At 40.9% G+C, this 21,678-nt stretch overlaps 1 protein-coding gene across 1 annotated transcript in view; it reads left to right on the top strand.

The window, feature by feature from the left end:
* Window positions 1–21,678, top strand: part of lpgat1 (lysophosphatidylglycerol acyltransferase 1) — a 130,980-nt gene that overhangs the window by 39,857 nt on the left and 69,445 nt on the right.

Below are 21,678 nucleotides of genomic sequence, written 5' to 3' on the forward strand. Positions count from 1 at the left end.
AATGACCCAGAGGTAAACATATTTGATAACACCAACCAATCGGAGACCATTTTTATCCACTTTTAGTCAGTAGGTGGGACTGTTGTAGGCTGAAGGTGCTGCAATTTGGCCTGTAGATTATTCTGAAAGAGAGCCAGATATCTGCCAGTGTGTTTCCTTCCTGAAATTGTTTATCGAAGGACAGGCCTATCTGTTGTCATTTTAAATTACCGTGCCCCGTGCTATTACAATATTGTTTTTCACAGCATATAGGGCGCCAGCGATACTTTGGCTCAAGGCCCCATTCTTTGACCAGCTGCTCACGGGAGACGGTGGCTGCCTTTCAGCACACTTGGAAAGATCTGGATCTAGTTACCCACACAGGAATAACTGGTGTTAGCCAGTCCCATCAATACCAAGATTGCCTGTCAAGACACTAATATTGGTATTCAGCTTGTTCGTCAGCTGCTTCTTTTTGCCCCCGTCTAGTGTTGAAACTACAGAACAGACATTTGTGCACTCTTAAAGGTCAAGCTTTTATATGCAATCAGCTCAATCAGCTCTAGTTACATAGAAGTGTAGCCATGCTCTCTAATCAGTTATATTGTCCCACCTGCCAGGAACAAATAATCTCCACTGACAGATCAGCATATATTCCTCCACAGTTTACAGGTTTCCTACAGATCACTGAAGTCTTCAAATTACTTGTTTTGTCTGACCAACTACAGTGGTTGATGTATTAAATTAATTACCAACATGAATAGTTGACACCTTCACATTTAAAAAGGTTACTTAAACACAACAGAATGTGTCTTGAGTCCGCAGGGATGATGCATAATTAGACAGTTGTTTCAATAAATATTTAAAAGCATATCCAAGCCTTGCTGAATCTACCTCACTTTGTGTTTTTCTTTACATAAATAAAGACATTTACACTGTAAGTGATGCAGAAAAGAGGCAATGTGCTGCATAGAATTTCACTAGAATGCAGAAAATGTAATGCCTGACATTCAAAATGTCCACAGTCAGGGCTCCGTTCTGAACCCATTTTTTCTTTTATGAATGTAAATAAAAAGCAGACAACCATCTACATGCACGCAGAATACCTTTGCATTAAATATGGTACACATAATTTGAATGACTGTTACTGAAACTCAAGCACATTTGGATGCCTTTTATCTGAGTAACCTCATCTCTTCTGTCAGCGTGTTAGTGTTTGCGGCTTTGTCCACCAGTGACATGCTCCACATTCCTTTGCCTGTAGCACAAGCCCAAACTGATCCACCCCCTTGTTAGCAGTTAAGGAGGGTTGCTCTTGTCATGAAATTCTGCCCCCTTTTCTCTAAATATATGTTTGCTAATAGTAGACCCCCCCCCCCTTCCAGGACTTTTTTCAGAAAGCATCTGGCTTGCTTTGAGGTGGGGATGCTGCAGAGGTTTTCTTCTGATGACTTCCATGACTGATTTGTGCATATGTGCCAGTGCAGTGAAATGGTGCATCAGTCTTGCTGGTGGTATTTTGTGGTTCACCCCCCCCAAATTTATATCAAATCACATGTGTGAATATTGAGATCATTCTAAAAGATGGGCTGATCAAAAAAAGAGAAGTGATGATGGCTCATACGTAACCTACACGGACATTTTCCCTGCTCATTGCTGTGTACAAATGTACTGAATGAGCTTGGGTCCCTGAGGGCCCTTATGGTGCCAGCAGACACACAGAAACCTCCTGGCGGGTTGCACTTTGTGAGCACATACAAAAAAAAAAATATATATATATATATATGTATAAAAATAAATAAATAATCCCACTTGCATACTTGAGCTCTACTGAAAGAACTACGTCTGAGAGGAAACACCGGCTTGGTAAAGTTCTGAAAGCTAAAATCTTGGGAATGCCCAAATTTTTTTTTATCTGTTTATTTTATTTCATTTTTTGCTCGAAACAAGAAAATCACACACAAACATTTTCACTTTAAATACATGCCTTTTAGAGAGAGGTTTATAAAGTTTGAAAAGGGGTGCCAAGACTTTTTCAAATGACTGTTTGTTTGGTTTTTAAATTTCAGCATGAGCCAACATATCCAAATTTCCTCAAAATGAAGACCTATTACTGCCAGTATAACTTTATTGTTCTGCACTGAACTGGCAGGTTCACATATACCTAAACTAGAGGAACATGTAAAGTGTAACTGTCTTTACTCCACTTGATAGTGTCTCCATTGCATTTCTGAATCCTCTTTCCTTACATTCTTTGTGTTTTGTTCCTGTGAATTATAACTAATTTGCATCATTTCCTTTTTTACTGCTGCTGACCCTGGCAGTAATGTAATGTAGCCAGTCATTTGTAAAGTTTAGCTCCACTTGTCACACGGCATGGCATATTTACTTCGCATAAAGAAGCCAGTGTGTTCAGAGAGGGAAGTGCCTCCTGCACAACAGCAGTAGGGAGGACTGCGACCTTAACCAGGCAATCACATATGCTGCACTGCTCCACACCAGGCTTGCTTTACAGCAGTGACTGCTGGTGTCCTCTGTTTTACAATTGACAAGCCTATTCAGAGTGGTTAGCTTAATGGAAAGCACCTTTTCACACCCTCATGTTACACTATATTGCCAAAAGTATTTGCTTGTCTGCCTTCACACGCATAAGAACGTGAGTGACATCCCATTTTTAATCCATAGGGTTTAATATGATGTTGGCCCACCCTTTGTAGCTAAAACGGCTTCAATGGGCAAGCAGAGGCTCAACACCTCGATGAAACACAGCTGACAGTGGAGAGTTTGCTAGCCACTGTGCTAATGTTTCCTGTTCCAAACCTATTCCATGAAGCACTCTACATGCTGTTCTTGAGCTAATCTGAAGGTCACATGAAGTTTGGAGGTCTGTAGCACTTGACTGCAGAAAGTTGGCGACCTCTGCGCATTATGTGTCTCAGCATCCGCTGACCCCACTCTGTGATTTTACGAGGCCTACCACTTCGTGGCTGAGTTGCTGTAGTTTCCAATCGCTTCCACTTTGTTAAAATACCACGAACAGTTGACTGTGGAATTTTTAGTAGGGAGGAAATTTCACAGCTAGACTTGTTGCACAGGTAGCATCCTATCACGGTACCACGCTGGAATTCACGGAGCTCCTGAGAGAGACCCATTCTTTCACAAATGTTTGTAGAAGCAGTCTGCATGCGTAGGTGCTTGATTTGACACACCTGTAACCATGGAAGTGATTGGAACATGAATTATGATTTGGATGGGTGAGTGAATGCTTTTGGCAATATAGTGTATGCTTGGTAGTTCCTTTTAACTTTATTTAATGTCTAGAGTCGGATGTTAGTTTCATCATTGTAAATGGTAAATGGACTGGTTCTTATATAGCACTTTTCTACTCTATGTTGAGCACTCAAAACGCTTTACACAACATGCTGCATTCACCCATTCACACACATTCATAAATCACTTATCTACACTTAAGTGCTTTCGTATCTAACATTCACACACATTCATACTCTGACAGTTGCATCGGAGAGCAACTTGGGGTTCTGTATCTTGCCCAAGGATACTTTGGCATGCAAACTGGAGCAGCCAGGGATCGAACTGCCAACCTTCCGATTAGTAGGTGAACACCTCTTCCTCCTGTAGTCATGAAAGAAGCAGGTTAAGAACTTGTTGAGACTGCCTTGTGTTTTGGTCTGTGGGCTCTTTTATTTTTTCATACTTCCTAGAAGGAGCACAGGTTGGAAGTGCTTCACATTAAGGTGTGTTTGAGTCAAATTCAGTCCTGTAATAACAAGCAAGAAGTTGTGTAGATGCGATAAATCATCCTTACACTCATCACTTAATTTGTTTTATTGTCTTTGTGATTATGAGCAGGTGAGCACAGACTTGACCCTGCTTAATGCAACTAAATATTCACCCACATGCACCCTGCTGCTGACTCCCAAATTTAATCGCATGTCTGGCATTCCCACCCCCATCTGTCATCCTCCGCTTTCCCGTCTATTTTTTTCCCTCTTGCTTTTTCCATTAGAACTGAAAGTAACAACAAGACAGTAAGAATTTGGCCTTTCTGTGGCTATTCGCTGATAGAAAAACATGTTATGAAAGATTAGCTGTAGAGGTGAAAATGTTTCCTTTGCTATGAGTCACTCACTTAGCTGCCAGCCAAGTTCTGTCAAACAGGGACTTCAGCTGGTGCTCCACTAGTCGTTTTGGCAGGTAACCAGCCTTAATTTTCATGCTTTGGTATTTTATAAAAAAATCCAGGGAAGCCTACTGATTACAGACATGGACATAAAGCTGCAAAATCAGGATGATCTGAACTATTGAATTGACAATGAACCTTTTTGGCTAGTTGAAAAACAGCATGCTCACATGTTCAGATTGACAAACATAAAGTACTTTGTAGACTTGGAGTTTGTTTTAACTATTTATCCCCAATGCGTCTCACTTTCTGTGTTTGTTTCTTCCATGACAGCTAATAAACGTAAAGGTCTGCAGTGGGTTATAGATGTGACCATAGCGTACCCCAAAGCAAGACCGATGGACATCCAGACTTGGATCTTTGGCTACAGGCCTCCTACAGTCACACATGTACATTACAGGTAAGATTCAAATGTTGGCTCATTATACTCTCCATTTTAGTTCACGGTTTCATGTAACTCACATGAAAATGGTAATCTGTTGCATTCACGAGGGCAAACCAGAGCCATAATGCAAATATATTTTGCAGCGCACATGCAAAAAACTGTCACATGAAAATGTATCGCATTACATCACGAAGTCAGTTCAAGCAATGAAGGGAGAGGCTCGTGCTGCTTTTGATGAGTTAGTTGAGTTAGTTTTTGCTATTGTCAAGTACACAGTGGAAATAAACAGTGGTTTACACAGTACAGTGAAATTCTTATTTTGCCAGTCTCCCTTCACACAAGTTATAAAAAAATTCTAATATACATATTAATACTAAAATAAATACAGAGTTGTGTATGTGTCGGCAGAGTGAGACAAATGCATCATCCACGGTGGGCACTATGTTTGTACATCTTAATTTTTGTACTTGCAGGTCATTGTTTAAGGTGCATTTTGTAGTTTTAAATAGGAAAAATAGTGACAGCAGAGCTCTGTCCTGTCACTCAGTTCACATAGGCCTCTTTTTTTATGTCTTCCCAGCAAACAAAAGAAGCAAAACATGGAGTCAAGTCATTTGAACTATATACACTGTATCTGCCAGTGTATTATAAGCACAGAGACATTTTTTAATGTGTATTTTTAAGATGTTGGGGGGAGGGGGGTTAGACATAAGAGCTATAGCTGTTAAATTAGCTAATATATCTTGTCAGCCTACTGTTCCCATTTCTGTTCTATTTCTAACATTTTAAAATAGTTAGTAAACTTAGAAAAATCTTAAAACTAACAACCAGACTGTTAGGATTTACCTCTTCAGCTGGTATCTATTTTTCATTTTTTTTGTGATTGTCTGCATTACTCTTTTATACTTCTTAAAAGAGTACTTATTTACTTCCTGTAGAAAGTGATGCATTGCCCTAATCATAATATTACTTTTTGTATTACTCTGTAATTTGCCTTTGTAATTAAGTTGAAATCATATCATATTAATCTTTTTTAAACACACATGTCATGCAGATCCCCATCCTAATAAGGATGACAGACAATCTTTCATTTAGTAGAGAAAAATGTTGCAGTGGTAATGCTTCTACTGTAGAAACAGTAACAGTTACAAATGTACACCTGTCGATCTTTGCTTTTGCTGCCTGATGGAAATCAAGCTTTGCCTGCCCGGTTGAGGTCAGCATACTCAGCTTTAATGTCACTCTGAACCCGAGGCCTCTCGCTCCTAGCATTGTTAGCATCATAGACTCTGAGAGGTTAGCATGTTGTCTTCGCAGGCGCTTGTAAAGATTTGATGTTGTTTTGGCAGCAGTGGGTTGTTGTTTCTGGACTGTGCAGGGTTTGCTCTTGACTGTCACCTTCTTGACCCCTCATGTAGTAAATTAGAAGAAATGTCTCATCACTCCTCGAGTGTTGTAGATAGTGCCGCCATTTTTGTTCTGACTCCCACATAAACTCAGGTCAAGCAAGTGTTTTGAGAGTGGTCCTAATTTTTTTTCTTTTTTTTTTATTTCTAACCGTGGTGCAGATAATTAAAGAGCGTGAAAGTAATGACAAAATTGTTTTATTAGTAACTGCAGTATGACTGTATTTACACTGGTTGTATGTGTATGTTAATCTCAGTTTGGGTTGTCACCAGCTGGCATAGCTTGTGTTACTTTTTTTTTTTTTTTGGTAGAGGTGAGAAATTAACTTTTTGGTGTGTCTCTACACCTAATTTATGCTCACTGTTGTTGCCATCAAGAAGGGCAGCATGTGCCAAAAGTGGTGGTGTTGTGCAACTGTCAATTTTTAGCTCATCCTGTTAAACAATCAACTAGTTTATACTGTGGCAAGGCGTCCGTTTGTCCACAATTAACAAGTGAAACTTGCACACAGTGATCACCTAATGGGGCTTAGGTGATCATTGATGGACCCAGAGCTGGATTAGGTACTACGCCATTGATAATCTGGTTGAAACTTGGCGAGCACCTCCAGGTTGGAGACACTAGTGTACAAGCAGGTCAGTCTTTACTGACACTTAAATGTTATATCAGTACTGGAGCTCAGAGATTCTCAGATTAGAGGGGGATGTTTCACCAGCTTGAAAAAGTGGGATGTTCTGCAGAAAACTGTGTTCCAGTATCACCGCTGATGTGTAAGTTTTTTTTCTGAGCGGTGGCAGTCAGATGAGTGATTACAGGGGCTGTGGTGAAATCACAGGTGGCACACACAGCTACCAATGTGATGACCATAAACTTAGGCTCATAACTTTTTTATTTTTTTTTTTGTTTTCCCCAGCAGCAGTGTGGCTGCACCACGGTAGCAGCAGATACATCAACTCAGCTTTGATTTTTCATTTTTGCCCACACTATGCAGGTGGATAATGATATCTTAACCAGGTGCAATGTTAAATAATGCCGTGTTGTTGAGATCATCGCCAGCCATGCAAATGTTTAAGCAAAGTTTTAGGAATAAGCTGTCGGTCTTAACACATACACATTGACACATGACTGGACATGCTTGTACTGCTGTAAACAGGAAGCAGAGGGTTGGTTGCTTGTAGAAAACAGGAAGAAGAGCAATGACAAAAAGACTAAAGATTATTTTGCTTGGACCACCAACAAAGTGGAGCTGTGTACCCTGTGAGCAAAGACAGTCATGTTGGTAGAAAACCTGTTAGCGCTGGGATTCATTGCAAAGCAAATACAGTGACACATTAGTGCAGTACGGGTGGCATTATGGGAGCATTATGGAAAAGCTGCACTCACCAGTGAGATTAATTCACAGATACGTGAGCCTTGCTACGTTTTGGCTGAATTTGTGTGACTGATTATATCTAATCAGGAAGTGAATGTGGGTGTGTGCTTCAGTTTCCAAAAGTCTCTGTTTCTGCTCATTTGAGACTAAATTATAATTCAAATTATGACAGAAACAGGGTTAGCAGCATTTTAAAAAGTCTCAGTTTCAGGGTTCCTAAAAACCCTCAGTACTGTGGACATTAGACTTAATATTACTGTGGATGTATCTTATGAATTTAAAATATTCTTGTGACTTATAGAAGTCTTTTTTCCCTTGCGGGGCAAGTCCAGCTGCTGATGACTTTCTGCAGAAATTTGACCACTTTCCACTTTTTGGTGTGGAAAGTCTGACATTAAAGAACTAAAAGGCGCCTTCACAGTTTTCACCCTTCATTCCCTGTCTGATTTGACTTTTGGCTGAACTTTTGTAATCGTGTGATGGGGGGGGGGGGGGGCAGATCACGGGTCAAGTATTTGCTCTTTAACTCCCTCTTAAGGTTTTGTTTTGTATACAAGTACGGTAATGCTTTTTTTAGCGTTTGGAGTAAGAACATGCAAGTACCTGACTGTGATAGATTTTAGAGTATGTGAAAAATCAGGAACAATTAGTTGCATATCAAAAGCCATGTTGTGGTATAACAACCTGGAAAAACAAAACTGCAGGACTTGGCAAAAAATAAGCTGCAGCATACAGCTGCCATCTTAAGAATATCCTTCCTCTTATGCAAAGCAAATGCAGTTGCCCCTCCATGTTGTCCTGCTCTCTTTGCCCTTCATATTCTCTCCTCTATTGCTTTTCTATCCACTTGAGGATAAAGCGAAGGTAGGCCAGCATTGGATTTTCTGTAGACTGTATTCAAGATGAATATAATCCCCCAGGGTTGATCAGAAAAGATGTATCCAGGCTTAAAGCAGTAGTCATCAGGTAGCAGTAATAGTGTGACCCTTAATGTTCCTGTGAACAACCTCCTCAAACAGCTCAGGTATGTGTCTACACTTCCTTGTGCTAGTGTGATTTATGAACCCTGGCCCACCACCCCCTCTCTAGAGAAGCCCTTCTGCCCACTTTGTCAGCAACTAAGGATTCATCAGCTCTGTAATTAGACGAGGAGGGGATGCTAGATTCTTTCCCCACCTCCGAGACTCTCTAATCAGCCATCGATACAATCAGCTTCCCTCACTATGTCAGCAGCTCTGCAGCCCGGAAATGGACAAGAAGCCACCCAACTACAGTTGTTCCCATTACAAGCATGCACACTCAGTTCCCACTGTGCAAACAGTGCTGATCATAGACAAGTTAGACCCATGCTGGTACAGGTGCAGCGTCAACAAGAGGATTAATCTGCCTGCTGATCAAGGGTACGCTGTGGGGGAGTGAGCAATGCGATGCACTTTGGTGATGCAGATAGGAGAGGTGGCTAGACAAGTGCCACCCTACAGCGGTGTTTCTGCTGCTGCTGGTAAGGGCAGTTTTTACAGTGAGAGTTGCATTTGTTTACTGTCATTCCTACAAATAATTCAAAATTGGGAATATAGTTAAGTTTGAAGGGTTAGTTGCCATCAAATGACAGCAAGAATAATATAATGGGGCTCCAATAAGGCAACGTATAAGATAAATAAGGATTATTTTGAACTTTGAATCATGCAAAGCTATTCCAAGAACAATAACACTGGGCATCTTGAGTCATATTTAAATAAGTGTAAATGTTGTTGAGTAATGTTTTATGTGAAGTTCATGATGTTGACTGCTTTATGATTTTACATGATTTCATAAGTATATAATTTAAGTTTAAATTGTTCAAATGTGACATAATGCATAGTAAGTTCTTGTTGCAGTTTGTTTGTGTTGTTAAGGAACTTTAAGATGCAACGTAACGTGTCTCGCGAGGAGTAACGGTTACCGAGAGAAACTTTTACCTTTCACGGACTGCAGGAGGGCAGATGTTTTTTGATATGACTCTGCTGTGTTGCATTTAAGATTCAAGTTATCGTATGAAGCCAAAGCCGATAAGTGACTCAAGGTTTAAATCTCTTTTCATGACAAGCAGCCAACGAGTTTTCATGGCATGACTAAGTGAGCAGAGAGAGAGAGAGAGAGGGAGAGGCTCAAGCAATAAGCGCCTATTTCAAGGAAACGATCTGTGTCTGTGTTGTCGTGGAGAGAGCTACAGTGAAAACTCCTGCTCGATACAGATGTAACGAAGATGGGAGCGCAGCCCGCGATGATCGACGCAACGGACATCCGGTGCAACAGATAAGCAGAGTCCATAACGTATCGTTGGCGTAGCGATTACAGACAACGCTAGTCGGACTGTTTAAGCTGTACATTTTCAAGCCAAAACCAGGAAGTGCTCTACCACAATAGTCAAGTTAAGGTGGTGTGAAAGTGGTTCAGCTTGGAAACTACAACTAAGGACTCATATCTGTTAACCTTGTATACTGTTCTCAGTAGGGCGATAAGTGCAATATTTTTGCATACATAATTGTTACACGTTTAAAGGGCACCTTCAGTGAGTTGTTAAAGGAGTTACTACACTGACACGAAACCCTTTAAGTAAGGAAAGGTGATTTAATGCATTTCTGAAGATTTTCCTGCAGTGACTTTATTCATATATTTGTGTCAAAATAATTTTCATTGTTCTTATTTTGTTTCAAAAACTGAAGTTAATGTTAAATTCAGTGAAATTTAAGTGATTTCAAATTTATTTGAATGATGTCTACAGTGTCTACATATTCACAAGCCTTTCTAGCTTAAGTCTGTTGTAGCTTTCATTCACACATAGCCAAAGGAACTCCAATATACATTTAATAGCTACACAGTCAGTCATTATCCCAACATGTCTGACACAAGCACTGAGACCTGCCATAAAATGTGAAAATGCCTACTCAAACTGAAGCAACAAGCACAGAATCTGCAGCAGATGTGGAAAAACTGCGAAGAAGTGAAAGAACGCGAACCCTCACAGAAAAGGGACGAGAGCTTCAAGGAGAGAGATTGCAGGGCTTACAACGTAGATATAAAATCATCTATGAGAAGTGGAGGTGTCAAGCAAGAATAGGCAAAGAATTATTAACGATGATGCCTTGACGATGAACTGAATGAGCTTATTGAGAACATGAAGCACACTTGTTCCAGTGTAAAGGCCATTTATGAAGAGTTACGGCAAGCCCAAACCCCTGAACCAGACTTACGACGCAGAGTTGACACGTGCATATCACTCTCAGAATTTATAATTCAAGAGCAGGGAGTCAGCTTAAAGGCCATAAAGCAAATGAAAATGAAACTTGGCCTGATGTTGGATCAATCTTAGATTCGACAGGTTCCTTATCTAGACCACTGTCTCACCAATCAAAATGTGGTTCTACTCATTCTAGCTATGGAAGCTGTGGCTGAAGCTGCTGCATCTCAGGAGGTCTTAGCAGTATTGGAGGAACAAGAAAGAGAAGAAACAGAACTTCAAATTCTAGAGGCTGAAAATAAACAGTGGCTGACACAATTTGAGTCAGAGAACCTAGCCAGACTACAAGCAATCCAAGAAAACGTAGAAAGCTTGCACGCTTAGAAAGTAAAAAGACTGAATGCTGCTAGAGCTCTGAGTAAAGGTTTATGATGAAGTTGAAGGAAACATTGAAACAGCTCACTTGTCGTGTGATATTGAAATGGCAGGAGAGCTTAATGTTCTTAACCCCATAGTCCTCCAGTCACAACATGTGTGCTCCATGCCTCAAGTCCTCCATTCATACCTCATTCTCCACCATTCACAGCCCAAGCCGTCAATGCACCAACTCCCTCATGCACTCCTCAATCTCTAGCGGCGGCATGCCAGGCCCCTCACTCTCAGTTGCTGCCTCAACCTGCTCCAGCCATAGTGTTTGGGCCTCAGGAGCAGAAGAACATGGATCTGGTTAATGCGTTAGCAGAAGCTATAAGTGCTAATCGCCTTCCAACACCAGAGCCAGCATTATTTACTGGAGACCCCTTGAGATTCAAGGAATGGCAACTATCCTTTGAAACGTTAATAGAACGGAAAAACATCCCAAGGAATGAAAAACTTTATTATCTAAGAAAGTACCTGGGGGGCAGCAAAAAGGCTGTTGAAGGATTTTTCTTTTTAGGCACAGAAGCAGCATATGATTCAGCTTGGAAGCTGCTGGATAAACGTTTCGGAGACCCATTCATAATTGGGAAGTCCCTCAGAGACAAGCTGAATACATGGCCAAAGATAAGCTCCAAGGATGCATGTGAGCTAAGAGAATTTGCAGACTTCCTCAAGAGCTGTGAGGCTGCAATGTCCCATATTAAAACACTGGACGTCCTTAATGACAGCATTGAGAGTCAAAGGATTCTGCTGAAACTGCCAGATTGGTTGGTTTCCAGATGGAACCGTAAGGTTATGGAAGTCAGGCAAGTAAGTGCAGAGTACCCACCATTTAAAGAGCTTGTTGGCTTCCTATCCAAGGAAGCAGATCTCGCTTGTGACCCCATATCCTCAATACAAGCACTCAAGAGTGTGGAAAGCGAGAAACCAAAGTATCCACGAAATCAAATGATCCACGCAAAGACACTGAGCACAAATGTGACACGGAGCAGCATTCCATCATGCGTCTTTTGCAAAAGGACAGGACACATCCTTGACAAGTGTCGCAGGTTTGCTGAAAAGACAATCCAGGACCGGCTCAAGTTTGTGCAAACAGAAAAGCTTTGCTTTGGATGTTTGAAAACTGGTCATCACTCAGAAGGTGTGATAGCAGGAGCATATGCGAAACTTGTCAAAGGAGACATCCGACTTGCTTGCATGATGACAAATTTAAAGAATCCCAAAGGTCAACACACGTAAATGGAAGTGACATTTCAAATGACAGGGCAAACGCCACAGAAAGTGCTGCAACAGCAACTGCAAACAGAGTCATACAAGAGGGCCCAAGCACAAACATCTTCCATCTTACCAGTCTGGGTGTCATCTACCAAGCAGCCTGATCAAGAAGTCCTCGTCTATGCACTGCTAGACACACAAAGTGATACTACCTTCATACTAGATGAAGTGGCCCAAGACCTCAACAAACAAAGAAAATGCCAGTTTGCAGCTGTCCACAATGTCTGCTAAGTCGACAGTCATATCCTGTCAGAAATTAACAGGTCTGCAAGTAAGGGATACAACTTAAAGAAAAGGATTCCACTGCCACCTGTTTTCACACGAGAATTCATCCCAGCAAACAGGTTACACATTCCAACTTCTGAAACAGCTCTAAAATGGCCTCATCTAGAGCACCTAGCAGAAAGGATTCCACCACAGCTTGACTGCGAAGTAGGCCTTCTAATTGGCTACAACTGTCAACAAGCCCTTCTTCCAAGGAAATCCTGTCTGGTGATGAAGATCATCCATATGCACAGCGAACTGATCTTGGCTGGAGTATTATTGGTTGCTCAGATCCAGCGAGCGATGAAAACGACCAATAGGAACCAGCCACAGAATCATAGTACGGCAAGTGATACCGGCTATACAGTCATCAGTTCAGTTAAAGAGAGAAGTACATTTTGTGCACAGGACTCAAGTCAAAGAGATCAACCTACCTGACATAATTAAAACACTCGAATCAGACTTCACAGACCATCTGCAGATAACAACCCAATTTCTCAAGAAGACCTTCGCTTTCTGTCGAAAGTGAAGGCAGGCATAAGGCACAAGGAAGATGGCCATTATGAACTCCCACTCCCTTTCAAGACAGACAAACCTAATTTTCCAGACAATAAGTAAGTAAGTAAGTAAGTAAAATTTATTTATATAGCACTTATCACAGATAAAAATCACAAAGTGCTTCACAACAAAAAAACAATAAACTGTGTGCAGTCCATAGGCTCAACTCATTGGAGCGACGACTCAGGAAAAATGAACAATATTACAAGGACTATGTCAAGTTCATGAATGATATCATAAGCAGAGGAGATGCTGAGAAGGTGCCACAGTGCGAACTTGATAACCAACCGGCATGGTATATTCCACACCATGGTATTTACCATCCCCACAAACCCGGGAAAATCCATGTGGTTTTCGACTGTTCAACACGCTTCCAAGAAACTTCTTTAAATGACCATCTCCTGACTGGTCCAGACCTGACTAACACATTACTTGGAGTGTTGTCGATTTAGAAAGGGTCCAGTAGCCATAATGTGTGACATTGATAAAATGTTTCACCAGTTCCATGCCACAAGGGAGCACCAAGACTATCTCAGGTTCCTCTGGTGGGACAAGGGGGATTTAGACTCCGAACCCTCAGTGTACAGAATGAGAGTACATCTGTTTGGGGCAGCTTCATCTCCCGGCTGCTGCCACTTTGGTCTCAAGCATCTGGCATCACAGAGTCATGGGGAGTTCAGCGAAGAAGCCATCAAGTTCATCCAAGGGAGCTTCTATGTGGATGATGGCCCAACTAGTGTAAAGTCAACTGCCTGAAGCCATACATCTGGTGGAGGAGTCAAGAGCCCTGTGCAGAGCAGGAAATCTTGGCTGCACAAGTTTGTATCCAATGATAAAAGTGTGATTGCAGCAATACCTCCAGAAGAATGTGCCCAGATCAAGGATCTAGACATGGCGCTAGGAGAACTTCGTATCGAGCGAGCGCTTGGAGTTGAGTGGTGCGTGGAAGCAGATGAGTTCCAATTCAGAGTTGTGGTAAAGGAAAACCCACTGACAAGGAGAGGAGTTCTCTCAGCTGTTGCCTCAGTTTATGATCCACTGGGGTTTGTGGCTCCATTCATACTAGTAGGTAAACAAATCCTTCAGACTCTGTGCAGAGAAAAGGTAAACTGGGATGAATCTCTTCCTGAGCACATCCTGCCACATTGGGAGGCATGGCTCAAAGATTTGCCTTACTTGGCAACCCTGAAGATTCCAAGGAGCTACTTTCCATCAAGCTTCGGTGAAGTTGTACTGTACGAGCTTCACAACTTTTCTGATGCAAGTTCCAAAGGGTATGGTGCATGTTCATACCTCAGAGGGGTGAATGAAACAGGACAGATTAGTTGCTCACTTGTCTTGGGCAAAGCTAGTGTAGCCCCTACCAAGCTAACAACTATTCCAAGACTCGAGCTATCATCAGCTGTAACTTCAGTTCGCATTGATGATATCATTAAAAGGGAGCTTGAAATCAAAAACTTGCAAGAGTATTACTGGACGGATTCAAGGGTGGTTCTCGGCTATGTGAACAATGATGCCAAGAGGTTTCACACATTCGTGGCCAACCGCATCCAACGAATAAGATCTAGCACAGAACCTGAGCAATGGCGGCACGTCAGCTCTGAAACCAATCCAGCTGATTATGCGTCTAGAGGATTGAGTGCAATTCACTGAAGGAGTCTAAGTGACTGAAAGGACCCGACTTTCTTTGGCAGCAAAATCTTCCACATGAAGAGAGAATGATGGGGGACATACAAGCTACTGATTCTGAGCTTCGGAAAGTACATGTTCATGCTGTCAAGGCAAAGGAACAGAATTCAATGGTTGACCACTTCACCAAATTCTCTGACTGGTCAAGAATAGTGAGAGCTGTTGCCAGGCTCAAAAGATTTGTCAGAGAGTTCAAAGGATTTCAACTATGAACAAATGAGTCAACTCACCTTGAAGAGTGAAGAGAAGCAGAAATCTTCATCATCAAGCTGGTGCAAGAAGAATCATTTGCTGAAGATATAAAGAAGATCAATGGCCAGAAGGAAGACACCCTGAGTAAGCACAATAGGCTACGTCAGTTGAATGCCTTTTTAGACAATAACAGTGTCCTAAGGGTGGGAGGACGGCTATCTCAGTCAGCCTTACATCATGATGTAAAACATCCTGCAATACTTCCAAGGAAATCTCATGTTTCGGCCCTGCTCATCAAGTACCATCATGAGCGCATACACCACCAAGGAAGAGGCATGACCATGAATTAGTTACATGCAAACGGAATATGGATCTTAGGATGTGGAAGTGCAGTTTCCTCGCACATTTACAAGTGTGTGCATTGTAGAAAATACAGAAGAGCAACAGAGGTTCAACACATGGCAAATCTCCCTGAAGAGAGAACAGAAATATCTCCCCCTTTCACTTACTGCGGCATTGATTGTTTTGGCCCCTTTGTGGTAAAGGAAGGAAGAAAGGAGGTCAAACGATATGGATTGTTGTTCACCTGCTTATGTTCCAGAGCAGTACACATAGAAACACTTGATGACTTGACAACCAACGCATTTATGAATGCACTTCGATCAGTCATAGCTATAAGAGGACATGTACGCCAATTGAGATGTGACAGGGGAACAAATTTCATTTGTTTTAGACGGGAGTTTTCAGAGTTGCTCAGAGAAATGAATCAAGACTGTCAAAGGGGATTTGGTTGTGAGTTTGTGTTTAACGTTCCGTCAGCCAGTCATATGGGTGGAGTCTGGGAGCGTCAGATTCGAACAATCCGAAGCATACTGACTGCAATGCTGGACAGGTCTGCCAGCAGACTTGCCACTACAACTTTAAGGACATTTCTCTATGAAACGATTGCCATAATCAACAGCAGGCCACTAAGTGTTGAGCATCTGAACGATCCTACTGGCCCAGAACCTCTTACTCCGAACCATATTCTAACAATGAAATCATCCATTATTCTGCCACCTCCTGGGCAGTTTGTCAAAGAAGACCTCTACCTGCGCAAAAGGTGGAAACGAGTGCAGTTTCTAGCCAATGAATTCTGGCAACGATGGAAGCGGGAATACCTGCTAAACCTCCAACACCGACAGAAATGGCAAAACACATTACGAAACTCTAAGGTAGATGACATTGTGATTCTACAGGACGATAGTGCACCAAGAAACAAGTGGAAGCTTGCCAGGGTTGTGGAAGTTACATCTAGTACAGATGACAAGGTGCGAAAGGTGAAACTTCTGGTCAATGAAACTACACTTGATAAGGGAAAACCATTCAATAGATTAGTTCATCTTGAGAGGCCTGTTCACAAGATAGTTACCTTATTGGAGGCCAGTTAAACTGTTTAAGGCTACACTGTTCATTCTTAAAATGTGTTTCACACATTGTATATTTTTAATAGTTTTCTTTGAAGAAATCTCTCATTTAAAATCAATGAGCGATTGGTGGGAGTGTAAATGTTGTTGAGTAATGTTTTATATGAAGTTCATGATGTTGACTGCTTTATGATTTTACATGATTTCATAAGTATATAATTTAAGTTTAAATTGTTCAAATGTGTCATAATGCATAGTAAGTTCTTGTTGCAGTTTGTTTGTGTTGTTAAGGAACTTTAAGATGCAACGTAACGTGTCTCGCGAGGAGTAACGTTTACCGAGAGAAACCTTTACCTTTCACGGACTGCAGGAGGGCAGATGTTTTTTGATATGACTCTGCTGTGTTGCATTTAAGATTCAAGTTATCGTATGAAGCCAAAGCCGATAAGTGACTCAAGGTTTAAATCTCTTTTCATGACAAGCAGCCAACGAGTTTTCATGGCGTGACTAAGTGAGCAGAGAGAGAGAGAGGGAGAGGCTCAAGCAATAAACACCTGTTTCAAGGAAACGATCTGTGTCTGTGTTGTCGTGGAGAGAGCTACAACAAGGATGGCCAAAATCAAAACAGGTTACTGTATCCTGACTGCTGTGGCAGTATGGCTTAACCAAAATAAAGAAAGAAATACAGTTCCTGTAATGAAACTCAGTAACAGTTTTCACCCTTTTTATTTTGACTGCTAAAAACTCATCCCAGCACTACTCCTGTACAAAAAAAAAATGGAATCTCCAACCTCAATCAAGAATACTTAAGTGATGTATTTTCAGGGGGGAAAAAATGGAGCTTGGAATTAACTTTTAAGGTCTCCTTTAAGAAGTAATCCTTGATGCTTGACTGTCAGTCACAGTGTAGTGAAGGTAGGTTAAATACCTATCTGTCAATATTTCTCTTTCATTGCCACAAAATGATGACAAAGGTTTTAATTTAGATTATAAACACTAAGTGAAGTTAAATTTTAAACAGCAGCTAAAACAATATTGATAAAATACATGTTTAGATGTGTGATCCCTCCATAAGCCTTTAGATCAGACCTGGACATTGTACGGCCCGTGGGCCACATGGTTTTTCCTGACCGGCCCGCATACGGTCAATGAGAAAGTAGAATTCAAACATAAATAAGTGGACGTCATGCAGTTTGTCCCATTTTGGCCATCGAACACTCTTTGATAAACTCCCCATCAGAGAATGGCTTACTGTTTTTATGCGATTTTGTGGGAAATCACAATACAGTTTGTTTTTGTTTTTTTTTGAGGGTGGCTGCTATTTTTTTTAATTTGTGCATGTGAATGCAGCTTCACTGTAAATACACTGGAACCGACATTTGAGAGAAGGGAGTTTGAAAGATGTCGGCCCACATTTAAAAATAAAAAAACTGATGGAGAATATCGTTTTTTTAAAAGACAGGGACTAATTACTTATTTACTGAAGTCAGAGGTGAAGCAATATGCTTAGTTTGTGGAGAGCAGATGGCTGTGTTTAAAGATTACAGTTTGAATCGTCATTATGAGAGAAATACAAAACTTAATGTATACAGAGCAGATTTGATCCTTTGCTAGCAAAGCCGCAAAAGCAACAAGGGCTTTATACCAAGCTTCACACATCCAGGGATGGAGCAGTCAAGACCTGCTATGTGAATTCCCATAAAATTGTAAAAACCAATAAGCCGTTCTCTGCTGTGGAGTTGATCCAGAAGTGTTTGAGGATGCCCCCCTCTCTAGGGAACCTGTAACAAGATGGATTGAGGACATCTTGTGGGAAATCTGGAGCGTCAATTGAAAAGCAAAGTGGACAGTTTTGACTCTTTCTCCTTGGCTCTGGATCAGAACTGTGATATCCACAACACAGCCCAGTTACTCATCTTAGTATATGAGATGATGAAAGAGTTTGAGATTACAGATGAGCTGGCAGCAAATTGCTCAGTGAAAGGGACTATGACACATTTGTTCACAGAGGTAAATGCATGCTTGGATAGACTGAGCCTGAAATGGGACAAACTGGCAAGTGTTGCAACCGATGGCTGTACAAATCTGGGAATGGGAAAAAATGGTGGACTTTTGAAGCGGATGCAAGAAAAGTGATAAGATAAACCAGAACTGAAATTGGTATTTTTGGATGGAGGTGTTGTGTAAATTATTTCTAAAAATGAACTATGTTGTTGATGATGCAACTATAATCGTTAACTTCATTCAGGGAATCAAGAGTTTTTATTGTCATTTCAGCACATGTATTCGCATGAGGCGAAATGAAATTTTGCACTCAGGTCCTGGTTAAGGCAACAACAGTAATACACGTCAAGAGAAATTTATACAAAAGCAGAAGCACATTAAATAGGTTTGTTTTTCATCAGGACAAAAGCACTTAATACAGACAGTTTGTTGCACTTTGGATTCACTTCAAATCAGTATCACTACTGGATTTTTATCCCTCTTAAGGTGTGAAGTTATCCACACATAAGGATACATACTCAGAAGATGCTGGTTCTTTGAATCTACCTTAATATGTATGAACAAACCTTCTCAGAAATGAAGTTTATCAAATCCAGATACAGATCCGCTCTCTGTGATAATCACCCGTCCACTGTCCTTCACATTTCCACCTCTGGCACTGAACCTGACTTTAATGCATTTGTTCAAGCCCAAAACAGACTAGGCTCTGCTCACTGAACAAGAAAAGGAACTGAAAAACTGCAGATGAAGTAATTAAATAGGGCTGCAACTATAGATTATTTTGGTAGTTGAATAATCTGTCAATTATTTTATCGATTAGTTGATTAGTCAACGATTATTTACCTCACCTGTCATCTTCCTCACCTGTTCAAGCCTGCCCACCTGTTAACATCGCATTGTCTTTTCTCACAATTAAAATGACCCATAAAAATGAGTTTGAAACTAGTCAAATGTATTCTTAACATTTATATGACCATCACAATAAATATTAAATACTGCATATTAAAGTAAATGCAATTTTTATTTTTAAATGAAAATATAATGCGCAGATAAATAAAAATGGCCTCTGTCCAAAAGTTCCTATAAGGTTTCAAATTAAATCAAAAAGATTTTTCCGTGCAAAACAACTGAAAAGTTTACAGATGATTCAGTTTATACAAAAGTTTACTATTTAGAATGAACGCTAATATTAATGCGAGAAAACAAATAGGAGACAACGTAGCTGCTCCTATTGTCCTTCACTCGTTAGCTAACATAACTGAATGTTGGCGCTTAGCAAACATCATCCATGAGACCTTGTTTTCCACAGGTAAACTAACAGAAACATTACTGTACAAACATTAACAGGTTATCAACGCGACGCACTAACGTACCCATCCAGAGCTGACGTCACCGCTCCAGGGTGCCAGTGTTTTAAACGCTCAGCATTGCAATGATGCTGCCGTGGAAGGAAAGCTCTGCTTTGCACAGTCTGCATTCAGCTTTATTTTTATTTTATGTGAAATGCTCCCACACCTTTGACCGTCTCTCTATTTTCTTTAATTTTCTCCACCCTTCTCACTGTTCCACCATCGTCATGCTGTTCATGTTATGTTCTTCTTCGTTGGTATTGTTGGTATCTTCCTATAGTGTATTGCAGTTACAAAATCACATAAGCGGAAGAAAATAGATGGATGGGTTCTAAAATATGACGCTTCAATGATGAAATTCCACATCGACTCATTTTTGTAGTCGACATCATCGATTACGTCGATGAATCGTTGCAGCCTTATAATTAAACTACAAAAGTGCAATTGCACTATGTATAAATTTAACCCTTTAACAGCCAATACAGCTGTTACCTGCCCTTACTTGCCATGAACAGCTGTATAACACCAAGCCTATCACCAGTGAGACATCTGATCAAACACACTTTGAATTACCGTAATTACATGACCATTTGTACTATTGGAAAAATTCAAACAGTTTCTGAAAACTGAGAAATTGCTTTTTACACCCAGCATAGGGTTATTATTATTGTTGCTGGAAGTCCAGAAATGGTGGCACATTTGAAGTTCATGGGCCCATGGTAAAAAGTCTTAAAATTTTGCATTAACATGCACATTTTGTTCACTTGTTTTTGGGAATGTGAATTAAGTAGTTATGATAAAATGTTGGTATTTTTACTTGGGCAGTGAAAATGTGAAATGGATAAATTGTAACATCTACTCTTACCAGCAGCATTTATAAAGAGATAAAAATTAATATTGAACAGAACTGAGTTCAGCTTATTGGTGCGGCCCTCCACAGTTTCTCAGATGACCCCTTGGGAAAATGAACCGCCTACCCCTGCTTTAGATCGTTGCTGTGTTGTTATGCTGTCTTGTGAATTGCTCACTTTTTCCAAAAAAATGATCCATAATCTCACGGCTGTGACACCAAGTAGAAAGTCATCCGTAGGATTATCATGATTCAGCAGGGGAGTCTGTTTGAGAGAGATTTCTGACTGTCCACTCAGCTTAGCAAAAAGTGATTTCACCCATTTAGTATGTCGTGTCAGCCCCCCCCCCAAGCAGAAAACCCATTAACTCAATACCACAGCAGCATAAAAATGGTTTGCTGTTTGTGTATCTTTCGAGATGCTGGGTATTTTTAGTTTTTGACTAGTTATTTCCACCCTTCTAAGCACAAAATGCACGTCAGCTAGATGTTCACTGTAGTTCGGTTCAGGTCCAACTGTAACAGAAGGCAGGTCATGTTGGTGTGTCAGGGATCCTACAGTTAACTGCTTCAGCTGAACTGTTTGTGTAAATTGAGGAAAGCAGCTGCCTTCCTCCTGTGTTATTGTTTTAAGGGGCTCCATAGATTATGGACTGTTTCTGAGCTTCAGCTTTATAACAGGCAGCTGAATATTGAGTATTATTCTAGATGAATCCATGTTGAACACTTTGATATATATATATATATATATATATATATAATATATATATATATATAATCAAAAAAAAATATATATATATAATATAATTATCTATCTCTCTCCCTTCCCCCCCCTCCTCTCTCTCTCTCCTCTCTCCCTCTCTCTCTCTCTCCCTTTCCCCCCCCCCCCCCTCTCTCTCTCTCGTCTCTCTCATCTCTCTTCTCTCTTCTCTCTCTCTCTCCCTTTCCCCCCCCCCTCTCTCCTCTCTCTCTCTCGCTCTCTCTCTCTATCTCTTCTCTATCTCTCTCTCTCTCTCTCTCTCCTCTCTCTCTATCTCTCTCTCCCCTCCCCTCCTCCTCCTTCCCTCCTCCCGTCCCTCCTCCCTCAGCTCCCCCTCCCTTGCTGAT

The sequence above is a fragment of the Archocentrus centrarchus genome, chromosome 24 (assembly GCF_007364275.1).
Source record: "Archocentrus centrarchus isolate MPI-CPG fArcCen1 chromosome 24, fArcCen1, whole genome shotgun sequence".
Taxonomy (NCBI): Eukaryota; Metazoa; Chordata; class Actinopteri; order Cichliformes; family Cichlidae; genus Archocentrus; species Archocentrus centrarchus.